Below are 15,956 nucleotides of genomic sequence, written 5' to 3'. Positions count from 1 at the left end.
CAAGACCAGATTTCTCAGCCTGGAGGAAACAGATGTATTCCATATGTTCTGATCAGATGTCTACAATACAACCAGTCTGGCCAAAATAGGAGAGATTGTATGAACATGGATAGTACAATCTGAGTAAGCCAAGTGTGGAAGGTAGGATTGAGGAAATCTTGTTTATTGGTTTGAAAGTTGTCTGAAATTCAATTTTTGTTAAGACTCTTGAAATGTATCTAAGATTCCTTTTAAAAGTAAGGAATGGAGAGTCACTCAGTATCTGATGATGGGCTATTGGCAGGAAAATAACTGACTAGATGTGTTTTACTTTGGATGGAAAATACAGTTAGAGATTAGTGTTTTTTTGTAGAAATAACAGTCACTGAATTAGATACCTTTATGTAGATGTACGCAAACATCACTTATGCAGTGTATGTGCAAATACTTGTTCATGTGTGTCACTGCATGTTAGGCAACTATATAAGAATGCTACTGGTCAATAATCAATATCATTGAACACAAGGAGAAAAACAAAGGATCTTTAGGAGTTCGATAAAGGGCTTATTGTGCTTGCTTATCTGGCTGGATGAAAACAGCAGTCCTAACTGGTTTCTCAAAAGCTGAGATATCCAGTGGAAAAATAACCCACATTGCTTGACTAAGAGGTGTAACTGTGGTCCTAAGACAGTCTGTCAGGAATGAGATCACCATCATCTGATAAGGCTTGTACAATCAAACAGAATTTCCTGTATGCAGCAATTGACAGAAGCATTTAATGAAGGCTGTTCCCAATCCATATCTCACCAAACTAAATGCAGGTAATTGAAGAGGATCGGTACTGGCAGTCACAAGCCTACACAGAAACCACTGATTTCTGTGAAGTTTCTAATTCAATTCCTGGTGTGTGTGTGTAGTTTGTAATTCTTGTTTGAGTGTGTCCTTGAGGAACAGATGATGTGCCCTGTAGACAAGAGTCTTGACTATGCCAATTTTTAATGAAGGGTGGTGCATACAGTCCTGAAGAATGTACCTTTCAGTAAATGTAGGCTTCTTGTAAACTGAAACGATGAGAATGCTATCCACGATTTTTAATTCTTAGGAAAGGGCTGTTGATTTTGTCAAAGAAACTGTCTAATTTTGCATTTGTATGTGACCACTGAGAGATGATCATAGTGAAGAGATGTTCCTCCAAGTGTTGCATGAAATAATATGATAGAAGAGGAAGCCTATAGCACAACTTTCTACCTGCTTGTATAGATTTCCTTGCCCAGGAAATTTAAACACCTAGGAATAACTGAACAGTGAAAATATAACATGGGAAAAAGTAGAACAATTCCTGAAGGTTAGTAAAATATCAGCATGTTTAAATTCAACTATATGGAAAAATAAAGATCGAACAAAATAAACAAAAGTAAGAATATATAAATCAGTAGCCCAAAACAAGAATAGAAACATTAAAAATACAACAGATAAATACATTGTGAAATGAAAACATTAAGAAGATAGTTAATAAAACAAAATTTGGTGGTGTGGTAAAGATGTATGAAGAATGTCAATTACAACCCATAAATGCATGGATAAAAAAGAGAAGACAGGAATGGAATCAACATGTTAATATGATGGACACAAAAAGAATAATTAAATGAGCAATAAATCCATAAATGCATGGATTAAAAAAAGAAGACTGGAATGGAATCAACATGTTAATAGAATGGACACAAAAGAATAATTAAAAGAGTAAGAAACTGGAAACTAAATACAAAAGAGACCAGTTGGATGATCAAGAAAATTATGGGCAGACTGTCAGCATTGGCATATTGGAGATGCAAAAAAGGTGAAGTTTAAATCAAGAAGAAAAAGTATCTTCCAAAATGGAATAATTTAAGAATGCCAGCTAGAAATTCCTTACAAAGAAGTGAAACTGTTATATCTAATGGAATACAGGCAAAGAGGGAAAAAATCCAAGTTCACTATAATATCAGATCCGCAAAGGTGGAGTTTTTCACTTCAGCAATGAAATCTGTAGTATCCTTTGTGTAGGAAGGCAATTTTTTCATTCTACTGGAGTAGACTGGATAAAAATCTTGATAATTTATCCACGAGAATTTGATAATTTATATATAGGACTGCCAATACGGCCAGCTGCTGGTTGCAAAGGGGATGCCAACTGCATGTATTTTTGGAATACCATACAGTCTAGGCATTTTAGAATGAAAATCTTCATAGGTATTATTATCTGGGAAAATTTCCATGTTACTCCTCTATGTAAATTTTATTTTTATGGCTGTTTAGCCTATATTTGTTTAGGAGTACCCTTTTTTAATGCCATTGGCTTTTTTCCTCAAATTTTAGGGCATTACTGATGTTTTTTATAGACAGATATGAAGAATATATAGGAGGAATAATTCAGACATACCTTTGTAGGATGTCTTCTTATTTAGCAGCATACCTGAGTATGGCGATATACCTTAGAAAGAAATGAAAATCTTCAACCTTTTTTGACTGTCATCATCCAAAAGGTTTGTGGTGTCTGATTTAATTTGTTCACTTGTGTCTTGGTGAGATTTCTGATAACAGGTTTATAAATAGAGCAATATCTGACCAGAATATTGATCTTATGATTATACTGAGATGCATCCATAATGACAGTGCAATTTCCTTTTCTGCCTTAGAAATCTTAATGTTGCAGTTGTTCTTTAGAGAGTGCAAGGCTTTTATAATTCAAATCTTGGGATGCTTTAGTAGTGGTAACTCTGCATTACATAAAATCTGTGTCACTTCAAACCATAATTGGTTAGGTGATGCAGGTGGAAAGTCAAGTTTCTTTCAATTTGCAGCATGAAATCTATATGTGGAATTTTTTCGAAAAATTATGTTGCCTTAGCTACAACATTAATTTCATGTTGAGTGAGTTTGAAACATAAGCTGACTATCCATTTTGTCTGCAGGCGGTGGAGTGAAACATTAACAGTGTTTACTACTAAGGTCACATTTTTTTATACGATTTAGTTTAGTTATGGAAAGCTTTCTTGCCTGATTCTTTCGAAATGTTGAATATAATATTATACAATTCAGAAACTAATGTTCTTTGGATATTATTATCTAACTCACTAATATCATTAAGTTTGGCCATGTCACATCTCTTAGATTATTAATATTTCTGCTCCCTACACGATTCCTTTGAGGTTACTAATTTTATTAAATATTTCTTCTGTGTATAAGCTAAAAAGAATCAGAGACAAGACACAGCCTTGTCTCACACCTTTCTGAACTGGGAATTCTTCTCTCCATTTATTCTCTCCATTTATTCTTAAAGATGCAGTCTGTTCCCAGCAAAGATTAGTTATTAGCCTAATGTCTTTTCCATCCACAACTATTTTTGAAAGAATTTCAATTAACTGCTTATATTGAACATTGTCAAATGCCTTTTTGTAATCTATGAAACAGAGACATACATTTTTTTGTTTTTCTAAATATATTTCTACGATAGTTCTGATACTTCTCTTGTACCCACATGTTCCTTAAAGCCATTATGTGTATCATTCAGTTCTATATTTATTTTTCTTTTATTTCTTTCAAGAACAACATAAGAGAAAAACTTTTGATACTTGACTGATAAGGTTAATTGTCCTGAACTCCTCACAACTTGTAGCTTTTGGTTTTTTGGGGAATTAGAATGAAAATTGGTTAATATCTTTGGATAGAAATCTGGTCTCTTTATCTTATTGCACAATTATGTTAGGAATTTTAGTCCATCCTCATCTAGAGCCCTCAACGATTCTACCAAGATATTATTTATTCCTGTGCTTTATATGGTTTTAATTTTCCGATGGCATTTTCAACTTTACCAAGTAAAATGGATGTCCTTCTGTCTGTTTGGCAGTATTATTTCTTTGTTCTTCATATAATTTACTTATATTCAACCCATCCTTCCATGATTTCTCATTTATCAATTAGAATATGGTCTCTTGAATCTCTAATAACACTTGTGCGATTTACTTTATTTGTCCTGTTTGTCATTTTTCTGATCTTTTAATGCATTTCTCTGCTTCCATGTTTTCTGTCTGTACATTTATTCCTAATCCATTCCTTTTTGGCTTTCCAGCATTCTTTTTTTTTTCTTTATTCATGCTTTTATATTCTGGTTTGTTCTTTAACTTTTTTTTCTTGGTTCCATCAACCTTAAGATTTTTTCATTTATCCAAGGTTTATTCTTTTTCCTTTTTAATTATAAAAGCATATTTTTAGATGCTTCATTAATGCTATTTTGAATATTTGCCAGTTCATCAGGTGGTATGGTCACTTAAATGAAATGGTGCAAAAGGTGTTTTTTGGATAGAGTGGCAGGAAAAAGACCCAGAGAAAGAGTATGTAGGTTGATATAGTAAGAAGTGCCTTAAGAGACATAAATATAAGATCTGATAACGTTCATCTTGACAGATAAGATTAATATGGAGAAAAATTGTTGAAAGGAAGTTAGTTATGATGTAACTTTTTCATGTCGAACTATCATAATATTCCATACACCCTCTGAGGGTACAAATCAGGAATTTGATTATGTATATGTACTGTATAAGCCATTTTTAAGCAAATAGTATAATTTTTATTGTATATTTGATTTATTAAATTCTTCCTGTTAAACTGTTTACTTTCTCATCCCTGTAATGAGCCCAGTGTTTACTGCTGTGTTAATGACTATATCTACAGTTTCCCACAGGTTCCTAATAGTATCACGTAACCAGCCAAAGAGTGGTAAAATGAAGACAATCAGTCTGTATTTACCTTTCCTGCTGGTGTGCCAGCAAGCATTGTGCTTAGCATATTTCATGTGTCGACGAAGATGGCTTTGGTGACTAACATGAAATACTGGTCTAATAAATAAAAATCCATCAAAAGCTTTTATTCTCCAAAGGAGCAGGCCAGGCATTTAGTCCTAACTATGTGAAGACTAGTGGACAGCTAGTCTCCACATTTGGCCATTCATAGAATAGCTCGCTCAAGATTATCAGTGATTTTAACTGGCATCCAGGAAGATTTTGCCATCTTGTGATCCTTAATACTATATATTATTGTCTTAAATAGTGAGACTTCTATAGTCGATTTCTTGAGTTTAAGGGATGAAAAATCTGGGTCTTAGAAGAAAAAAACACTTCTTGTCCACATACTGACTCTGGAAATGGTCAGAAAAAGGCATGGAAAAAGTTCCTTTGCTCAGTGACTAGAATGGAACTTAGAATGATCTTTCCTTGGGCAGCTTAGCACTATGGATGCAAACCACATTTCCAAAGGTATATAGAGGTTAATAAATACATCTAATAATTTAATAGATAAATAAATAAATTAATTTTTATATCCAGACATGTTTTCTACTCTAAACATCAATGCGAGTGATAATGTCTAGGCAACCATACAAAATTCTCTACTATTTTTATGAATATTTTTAGCATATGACATAGTACATTTATTTTTATTTTGGTTTAAGCCAATAAGAATACAATTTGGCTAGCTAAATCCCAAATTGCTAGCCCATTCTCGTTTGCTCAGCATCCAGGATAGATACCTAACAGGATGCACAACAAGAAGGTGAGGATTGGACATTAGGTCAGAAACCCTGATCAGTTCCCTACATTCCTTTAAAGGCTATGTGGAGGTCTTCTCTCAGTTATATAGTTTTGACCCTTAAGCACCCCAAAATAAAAAAATAATGGTACAACATGACATAATTCCATGCTGGCTGGGGTGTTGTCTGGTTAAACAAGGTCCCCATTTTTTTTGCCAGGGAACCAGGGCAAACAGCGAAAAGTCAGCCACTGGAACAAATCCTAAAACCCACCCCAACTCAACATCCCCAGAGTTCAAGATCAGTACTGCCAACATAAGAAACCTGAATGACAAAGAAATGGAACTAGCTGAGGAATTGGATAAGTACCAGATCGACATAATAGGGATGACTGAAACAAAAAAGGCAAAAACTGGTCTTGTTGGGGATCTAAATAGCAGAGTAGGAAATCATTGTCACACATACAAAAATATATTGGGAAAATTTGGAGAAAAGAGTAAAAGCTAATAATAATGACAAATACCTGTTGGATTTCTGCTCAGGACATGGACTAGTTATTACTAACACAATGTCTCAACATAAAAATGTGCACAAATTCACATCGAGAGAAGAGGCAAGGAATTAAAAAAAGTCTCACTGACTATGTTATTGTTGATAGTGATGTGTTCTCCCTGGTGCAGGACACCAGAGTGTACAGAGAATTTGAAATTGGAAGTGATCACCATTTAGTCTTGAGCAGGATAAAATTGAATTTCATATTGAAAAGAAGAACATGTAAGAAAGTTTTAAAGCAAATAAAAGTTGTGCAGCTCTCAAATGTGAACTGTAGACTAAAATCTTGTCAGATGTCATCTCCTTCCAGGAGGTTGACTACCATGAGCTTCCACCATGTACGGTTTTGAGCTTCTCTTTTACATTCTTCATAGGACAAAAAGGTCCAGTCCTTAATATATCCCATCCAATCTGTTCTTTGTCTTCCTCTTCTTCTTTTTCCTTGTATCATTCCTTCTAGAAGTGTTTTTTGTAGGGAATCATGCCTTAGTATGTGACCAAGGGAAGTGGTTTTTCTTTTCTTAATGGTTTTCAACAGAGTCCTATCTTCTCCAATCATCTCTAATATTTCTAAATTGGTTTTTTTGGCAGTCCATGGGACTCTAAGAATTCTTCTGAGGATCCACATCTCAAAGGCTTTTATAGTTTATTTTCATAATATTTGGATATTGTCCAGGTTTCTGCTCCATACAGCAGTGTTGACCATACATAGAATTTGGACAGCCTAATTCTTGTTTTTGAGTGAATTTCCCTTGATGTCAGAATGCTTATCATGCTAATGAAGGTTGATCTAGCAATTTCTATTCTTCTTAATATTTCCTTACACTTTCCATTCTCTGTAATTAGTTGACCAAAAAATATATAACTCTCCACTTGATCTAAAGTATTTCCTCTGATCTTAATATTTATCAGGTATTTTTCCTTTTTCTTTTGTTACCAGCATGGTTTTGGTAGACTAAAATATACAAATATTATTCAAGAAAAATGAAAGGGTTAGAGAATAGGAACCAAACATTGGAGATTCAATGGCAAGCCCTGAATAAAACACTGATTGATCAGCCAGAGAAGCATGTGATGAGGTTGTCTGCAAGGATAGAAAAATTAGAACTCCATGATGGACACAGGAAGTTAAAGACACAGTGAAGGAAAAGAAGAAAGCATATCAAAAGTTCCTGGCAAATAAGTCAGCTTGTGCTCTTAGAGAATACAGAGACAAATGTAAGAAAGCTAAACACTGTGTAAAACTAGCTAAACAAAAGTAATGGGAGGACTTTGGTAACAACATTGAACATACATATCAAGAACATGGCAAGATATTCTGAAGATTGTTGAAGAAGTTCAGAAATGGAGGAAAGAGTGCTGTAAATGGAATTAGAGATGAAAAAGGTCACATGAAAACAGGAGAAAAAGATATACTTGAAGTATGGAGTAATTACTTCGAAAAACTGCTAAATCAAATAGCAGTAATGACAGCGCATCGATAAAACACACTGACCAGGCATGCAATCAGGAATACATATCCATAGTTGAAGTGGAAAACGCCATCAAAAGTATGAAATGTGGAAAGGCAGCAGGAGTAGATGATATTCTACCAGTAATGCTCAAGTACAGAGGTATAAAAGTCTTACAGTGGCTACATTGCATAGTTCAGAAGGCCTGGACAGAGGGACAAATTCCAGATGATTGGAGTAGAGCTCTCATAGCACTCATATAAAAAAAAGAGAAATAAAACTGAAGGTGAGATTTACAGAAGTATTTCTCTACTGAGTGTTCCTGGTAAGATATATGCAAGCAGTGCTTTTATTTCTGGAGGTATGCAATACCGGCACCTTTTTTCTTAAGTTTTTAGAAATATGCGATTTATTGACAGCAAAATGTATTATAAATATTCCGGTAGGTGGTACTGTGTTCACGAATTGAATTTTCAGTTTTGATTACTCATAAGTTGGTACCCCGCTTTCCTGTTTCATAGGTTGGTACGTAAATGGAAACAGGAAGTTGTGTTCACTTCCGATTGCTTCCAATATTGGTTTATCAATTCTATATTCACTCTGCAACAGGCAGGTATTCACGTGAGTTTTGAATTAATCTAAGTTAAATCAGTGCAATCATTGTTCAAAATGAGTAAAATAAGTAGTTACTTTATGCCAATGAGAAAAAAAGTAAGGTTGAAGAAGCAGAAATTGTTGAATCTACTTGTGATCATGTAAAACAGAAAACTAGCACCGAAAATACACTTGAAGAGGATCACGAAACCAAGATGAAGATCCACGTGATCAAAAGGAAGCAGCTTCTGATAATGATTGGCCCAAATGTTGGACATTTTTGCAGAAAAATGACTTCTGCGAGAGAAAAGAGTAGCTGTATGTCAAGAATAAAATGTTGGACTGCAAAGCGTGTTGTGATGTCGGAAGTCTTGTCATTGATAAACATGGGAACGAAAATTTCAGCAGAGTGGTCAAATGGTAAAATCAGTCATTTTGGAGAGTCTTGCACACAACAGTTAATGTCATTAAGAAAAAAGATTTTCAATCATAAGGAGAGTGCAGCGCACAAAGCATGCCAACAAAGCGAGACAACGAGGGTATATCGGAGGATATGTTAAAAGTGTGGAAGGAGCTGTTATAACATCCTCATGGTGAGTACCGGCACCTTTTTTCCTGGAAAAAAAGCACTGTATGCAAATATACTCGAGAAAAGGTTGAGAATTGTGGAAGAAAAGCTTGGGGAAGAACAAGCTGGATTCAGGCCAAATACAGCCAACATCCCAAAATCCATTCACAGTAGAAAAAGAATCAAATAACTGTTTACCATTTCTTGACACATTAGTCACCTGCCTTTCAGATGGATCACTATCTTTTTCTATTTACAGAATAGCCTACACACACAGGAAGATACCTACATACAATCACATCATCATCCAGTCCAACAGTATGGCATTTTAAAAACACTTAGAGCCAGAGCCATTTGTTCTAATGATACAGCTCTGACCACAGAACTCCAATATCTGCGCCATATGTTTTTAGCCAACGGCTATAATCCCTACAAAATAGATAAAATACTGCATAGGCCCATTACTCTGCCCTCTCCTAATACACAAGAATACAACATGACCATTTCTATTCCCTATATCAGAAGTACATCAGAAAAGATAGCCAAAGTATTGATGAAACATGGTCTTCGCACCACTTTCAAACCTCATGTCAAGCTGGCAACTCTGATCTGCTCGCCTAAGGATAAACTTCACCCTTTAGCACACCCAAGAGTGTAAGAAGTTCCTTGTGACTGTGCCCATAATAGGCCAAACAGGAAGATCAGTTAACATCTGCCTGGAAGAACATGAAAAATATATTCGCTACTATTACTATGGCAAGTTGGGACTGGCAGACCACGCTTTGGACACTCCTTCACACAGGATTAGATGGAGAAAAATGAATGCGCTTTTCAGGAGTCGTTATAGATCTGTAAGATTATTTTTTGAGTCAGCAATGGCTTTGAAGAATTCTCCCAACCTTAACAAATATGGTTGCATTAATTTGCCAAAAATTTGGGAGACTGTTATCCTAAGAGAAACTCCTGCATAGCCTTTTTTTTTTGTTTGTTAGAAGGTGCCAAAAATAGGACTTTAGATCTTTTGTCCATTGCAATTGTAGTTTCACTCACTCACTGTTGCATGCATAAGTGTGTTGTGCTCTGTTGATGCTGAGTTGAAAATCAGTGAAATATTAGCAGTTAATAAAGCATCTCTTTGATAAAATTGTGTGGTGTTGTTAATACCGTGAAAAGTAAGTCATGAATAACATACATGCTCCATGGGTTTATGTAATGGTTCCCATGAATTTGATATATTTTTTTCATCCTTTGGTTATGTATTAATTTGAAACTTTAGCTCGTTTTCGTTTGTTAAGGTGTTATGTGTTGAGTTTTCTTGCCCAGGCGAAGCCACCAGTTAGAGTGGCAAAACTAGTAAGCTAACAGTTTTTGTATCAAATTTCTGACCTATTAAACCCAATTTGTATGTCATCTTATGTAATATTTAGTGGTCGAAAAAACATTCATCATACTCTACACTTTTGTTTTCCTTACTAGCTGAGTCATTTTCCTGGATTGTTCTTTATACTCTTCAGGCAACATTATTACCATTATTCATCTTGTACTTCATCCAAAGTACGTTCTTTTTCCAGATTTCATGCTTAAGTTCCATATTCATGCATTTTACCACCTTATTCAGCCTCTTGGCCTTCAGAATACATTCGCACATTGATACTCATGTTTTTCTTTGTCAGTTCCCATGCAGTATTTATTTCCTTACCACTCAACTCCTTGTTCCATGTTAGAGCTCCAAGCTGTCTCCTAAGCTTTTCATAATCACCAGCCTTATAATTCCACATATATCCCTTCCTCACAAAAGTCTGTATATGGCTAGCCACAACCCAGGTGATCACTTCATGATCACGCTCACCAACTGGAGGAAATTGAGAAACCCCACTCAAAATTACATCCTCTGATGAGATGATCAGATCTAAAACTCTCGATCCTAGCCTATATGTGCTGCCTGAGATAGTTATCTCTCAAGAACTCGAAAAAGAGTGCTTGCTCTCCCTATCTTCTTGTCCTTTCTTTCCTCACATAAAATACTGTATCCTTCCATTTGTTAGTATATCATCTTCATTCAGCCATAATAAATTTAGTTTAATCTTTTATTAAAGTGTGAGCAAACAAAGTTTGCACCTGAAAGTGTCTTCAGGACTGGGGTAAGGTGGTACAACACCAGGGCAACTCGTTGCAACGAGTTGCCCTGGTGTTGTACCACCTTACCCCAGTCCTGAAGATACTTTCAGGCGCAAACTTTGTTTGCTCACACTTGAATAAAGGATTAAACTAAATTTATTATACTCTAACCAAATGAAAAATAAACTTTCAAATGTTTCACTTATTCCAAGTGGGACATTTGTGAATAAGGAGGAGACATTGAAACTGACCATTAAGTCCAAGTTGGGGAGCATGAGGTCTTGTATACTGGACTTAAAATGGGCTGAGTTTTTTGATATGTGATGAGGTATTGCCAGTAGTACAGGAAAGCACTTTGGGTAAATGTTTAACTAGTTTGTAGGTGGGGTGAGTCTATACCACCTACAATTGGGAATAAATAGGTACATCCTCTTTACGAATTTTTAGAAGTCCATAAATACAGGAAGGGAGTCTGTTATTGCAGGATTTTAGTTTGTTGGTCACATCTGCTGGCCAGGAAATAACATTTTTTAGCAGTCTATGGATGGATGTAATCTGTGTATAGGTGATAGGTGGATTGGTCTTTAAGAAAGATTGTCTTTTTTATTATTATTATCTGTGTAGTTCAAAATGACAGTAGCACTGCCCTTGTCTGCATTCAGAGTTATTTTTTTATTATTATTTCTTAGATTATGTTCTGAATAGCCATTTTTTGTGGCTATTCAGATCATAATCTCATCCATGTTTCATCTCTAGTGGAATGCCCTCCCCTAAATTTCATGTCCTTTGGCACTACAATGCCAAGTGGAGACATCTTAGAGACTTTCACTCCTCCTTTCCATGGTCTCACTACTGTTTCTATTCTGCAGATCCAGATACCTGTGGTGATCTTGTCACAGAAATGATCTATTCTTGGATATTATACTTTACTTTGTAGCCAAGCATAAAAATTTTCTACAACTGTCTCTGATCCTGAGTATTTTAATAATATGTTGAAACATCTGTTTCACCATATTATTACTGCCTGCATGTAAAAAAAATGACTTCTGCATTGATTTAACCTCAGTATCTTCCTGAGTTCTGCACCTGCTGATGAGACCTCAATAAACATTGAAAACAATCACGGTAGTGACTATTCCCATGTACATGTCCAAAAAGACACACATGTACAGCATGCGATCAGATTTTCCTTCTTGGACTGACCTACACCTCCAACTTTCCTTGCACAAATATATCTCAACCACAGCAACAGCAGCCACCGAAAGCTGTGTACTTTTCCACTCAAGATACTACTTCACACCTCTAGCTGCTAACTATACAAATACCAAATATGCCCACCCATGGAATATTGTTCAGATATTTGGGATGATGCACTAAAATCCTCTCTAAGATTTCTTGATGCTAAATAACAAAGGGAAATCCAGTTAATTAATGCTCCATCTCTCTCACAGATCCACTTCAGTCTCATTCTTTCATAGATGTTGTTCACTTTCCATCTTATGCTATTATTATTATTATTACGGGTATCTCCATGGAATCAGTAGACTCATCGCGGGAGACCCAAACTAGCAAAACAATATCTGTCATATCTCTTCTTGAATTCATTTACAGACGAAGAGCTCACAACTAAGTCAGGCAATGAATTCCACTCATTCACCACCCTCCAGGCAAAAAACCTTGTTCTGACACCTTTGTTAACCACACTCTTCTTTAATTTCCAGAGATGACCTCTTGTTCTTCCATCACTATCACACAGCTGAAACATTTCCCCTGCATCAATCCTATAAAAACCTTTTAGTAATTTGAATGTTTCTATCATATCCCCTCTTCTTCGCCTATCAACCAATCTCTGCAATCCACAAGCTCTCAATCTATCAATGTAGGGAGCATTTTTTATATCACTCACCAACTTGGTCACTCTTCTCTGAACCCTCTCCACGGCCTCCTCATCTCCAAGGAATCCAGGTGACCAGACCTGAGCACAGTAATCCAAATGTGGAAGTATCAATGCTTTATAAAGGGGAATAATATCCTCTTTATCTCTGGATGTCAGTGTGTTCCTCAACAACCAAGTAATCCTATGTGCAATCTTGGACACCTTAGCAATGTGTCCTCTGAACTTCATCTCCCTATCTACCAATACCCCTAAGTCCCTAGCCTCATCAATCTCTTGGAGTACCTTTCCATCGATGTAGTACACAGCTGGTAATCTTTTAATCCCAAAATGCATGACTTTACACTTTTCCACATTGAACTGACATCCATTTTCCTTTGCCCATTTTACCAGCCCATTCAAATCCTCCTGCAAACTTTCAACATCAGCTTGATTTTTTATTGCACTACACAACTTTGCATCATCAGCAAACAACTGAATATCTCCCTTTAAGCCGTTTCCTATATCATTTATATACAAATTAAACAACATTGGCCCAAGCACAGAGCCCTGAGGCACACCACTGGTCACCTGCCTCATTCTGGACTCGGCTCCTCCATACACCATCTTCTGGTGTCTCTCCCTGAGCCATTCTCCTATCCATATCACCAATTTAGAATCCATTCCCATCTGCTCCAATTTGCATAACAGTGTTCTATGGGGTATCCTGTCAAAAGCCTTAGCAAAATCCAGAAGTACTACTGTGTAGCCAGTTCCTTTGTCCAACTCAGATGTTATTCTATTATGAATAGTTAATAGATTGCTAAGGCAGGATCTACCTTTAACAAAACCATGTTGGCCTCTATAGAGTATCATATCCTGATCCACCCATTCTTGAATTTTGTCTTTAACCAACTTTTCCAATACTTTTACCACTACTCCTGAGATGGTGATTGGTCTGTAATTCAATACTGCAGTTTTAGAGCCACCCTTATGCAAAGGAACCACTTTGCCTAACTTCCACTCCCTAGGGACCATACCAGAGTTCAAACTTAAGTTAAATATCCAGGTGAGAGGGGTTGACAATTCATTTGCACATTCACGCAACACCCGAGCTGATATTCGCCTACCGCAGTGCTTGCATTTAAGTTTTGCAATATATTTAATACATCTGATTCTTTAGCTTCAATTCTCACATTAGGTATTGCTGTAGGTATAGAGATATCCTCACTTGGGTGATAGACTTTTGAAAAGTGATCACTCAGTAACTCGACTATTACATCTGATTTTGTCACCTCAATACCATCAGCACCCACTAAGGTTATCCTTCCGAAGTCATTCTTCCTCTTACTTGCCACATAGCGGAAGAACTCTTTGGGATTACCCTTGATCTCTTTGGCTAAGGTCTTCTCATAATCTGATTTAGCTTTTCTTACTATGCTGGTAACCTTCCTAGCTTGAGCCTTGTACTGCTCATGGGTGTCCTGATCGCCTTTCTCCTTGTAAATTCTCCATAACATTTTCTTTTTTTGCAGTTCAAGCTTGATACTACTGCTCATCCATCTAATGCCTGCCTTGTTTGACCTCCTAACCATGGGGACACAATCTGATATTGCTTTCCTCAGATACCCGCTGATTTTATCCCAAGCACTGCTAACATCTTTCCCTTGCAATATGTTCTGCCATGGGATGGCTGCAAGCTCACTCCGAAGCTTGTTATAATTGCCTAACCTGTAGTTCCGTACATACCCCTTCTTAATAGAAAAATCCACAGATTTTGCAACCTCCCAAGTCAATACCACATGATCGCTTTCACCAACTGGAGGTAACGAGGACACCTTACTTATGCATATAACCTCTGAACCAATAACCAGGTCCAACACTCTCACACCACGTGTCCCTTCAGTTACGTGCTGTTTCAAGTAATTATCTCGTAGAAGATGTATGAATTCCATTTCCTTTTTGCTACGTGATATTTCCTCCTTCCAATTGATATCACCGTAATTAAAATCCCCCATAATAATCACCAAGCCTTCACTCATTGCACTAAGTTGCTGATGCATGAATTCAATATCTCCCCCAGTACTCCCTGGCCTATAGCAGCATCCAACTGTATATTTGGTTGCGTTGGTCACTATTTCGCACCAGACTGCCTCAAATGAACTCTCATTTACATGTCTATCATCATGATATACTACTTTCTTTGGCTGCAACACATCAGCTATCATCAACAGTACTCCTCCTCCTGTTCTATCTTCTCTATCCTCCCTGAAAATACTGTACCCATCACATTCAATTCCAGTGACCACATCTTCTGCTGACAGCCAAGTTTCACTAATGCCTACAACTTTTGGTAAGATTTCACTGACTAATGCCAAAAATTCTTCTCTCTTATTTCGAATGCTTCTAGCATTGGTATACAAAAATTGCAGATTCCCTCTAGATCTTGTACCGGCTTTAGAACTGATATATAAGTCACTAACTACCGTAGTCCTATGCCGATTTTTATCCCCTCTCTTCTGCAATTTATTCAGCCTATAAGGATCAATAAATACACAATCAGTGCTAAAGTTTCTCTCTCTTACACTCAATCTTTTCAATATTAGTTTCCCTGCCCAATAACTTCAACCTGTTCAGAAAACAATAACTTCTTCAATCGCTTATGTCCTTCCATGTTAAGATGCAGTCCATCTCTAGCATACAACTGCCTTTTTCCTTCAAACACACTCCAAACATCAACAAACTCCAGACCTCTTTTTCTGCACATTCTTGCAATCATATCATTCATTATCATTGCTCGTCTACTTAACTCGTAATTGTCAAAACGAGGCAGCACACACACTATTCTCCCATTGACACTTTTCCTCTTCACAATATCTAATAATGTTCTTAAATCTTTTCCTACCCGATTTATACTACCTCTCAGGTCATTCGTACCCACCATAACTATCATCTTGTCTGCTTCATGCCCTCTCTTTATTGCTAAAGCCACTCTTTCTATTGTCCCATCAGCCAAGCACTCCTCATGCATACCACTCTCCACACCCTTAATCATAGAATCACCATATATTTTACCACTCTTAACTTCATTCAAGTCCACACTCATGGACTCATTCTCTACACTATTCAGCATGACTCTCCCAGCTTCATTACTCAACTCTCTATTACTTACCCCCCCACTCTCACTACATCTCATTTCTTCTAGGCCACTTGTGGTTTTATTATGTTGACTCCCAATCACTCCCATACTATTTATTA

At 36.5% G+C, this 15,956-nt stretch overlaps 1 protein-coding gene across 4 annotated transcripts in view; it reads right to left on the bottom strand.

Annotated features, from left to right (window-relative positions):
• The window catches only part of LOC150108853 (uncharacterized), a 383,408-nt gene that overhangs the window by 237,950 nt on the left and 129,502 nt on the right, over positions 1-15,956 (bottom strand). The gene's annotated exons all lie outside the window — the stretch shown is intronic.

The sequence above is a fragment of the Typopeltis vanoorti genome, chromosome 2 (genome assembly GCF_054136105.1).
Source record: "Typopeltis vanoorti isolate ZY-2024b chromosome 2, IOZ_Tvanoo_1.0, whole genome shotgun sequence".
Classification (NCBI taxonomy): Eukaryota; Metazoa; Arthropoda; class Arachnida; order Uropygi; family Thelyphonidae; genus Typopeltis; species Typopeltis vanoorti.
The sequence above is the reverse complement of the archived record's forward strand: the minus strand, read 5'-3'. Positions and strand labels throughout refer to the sequence as shown.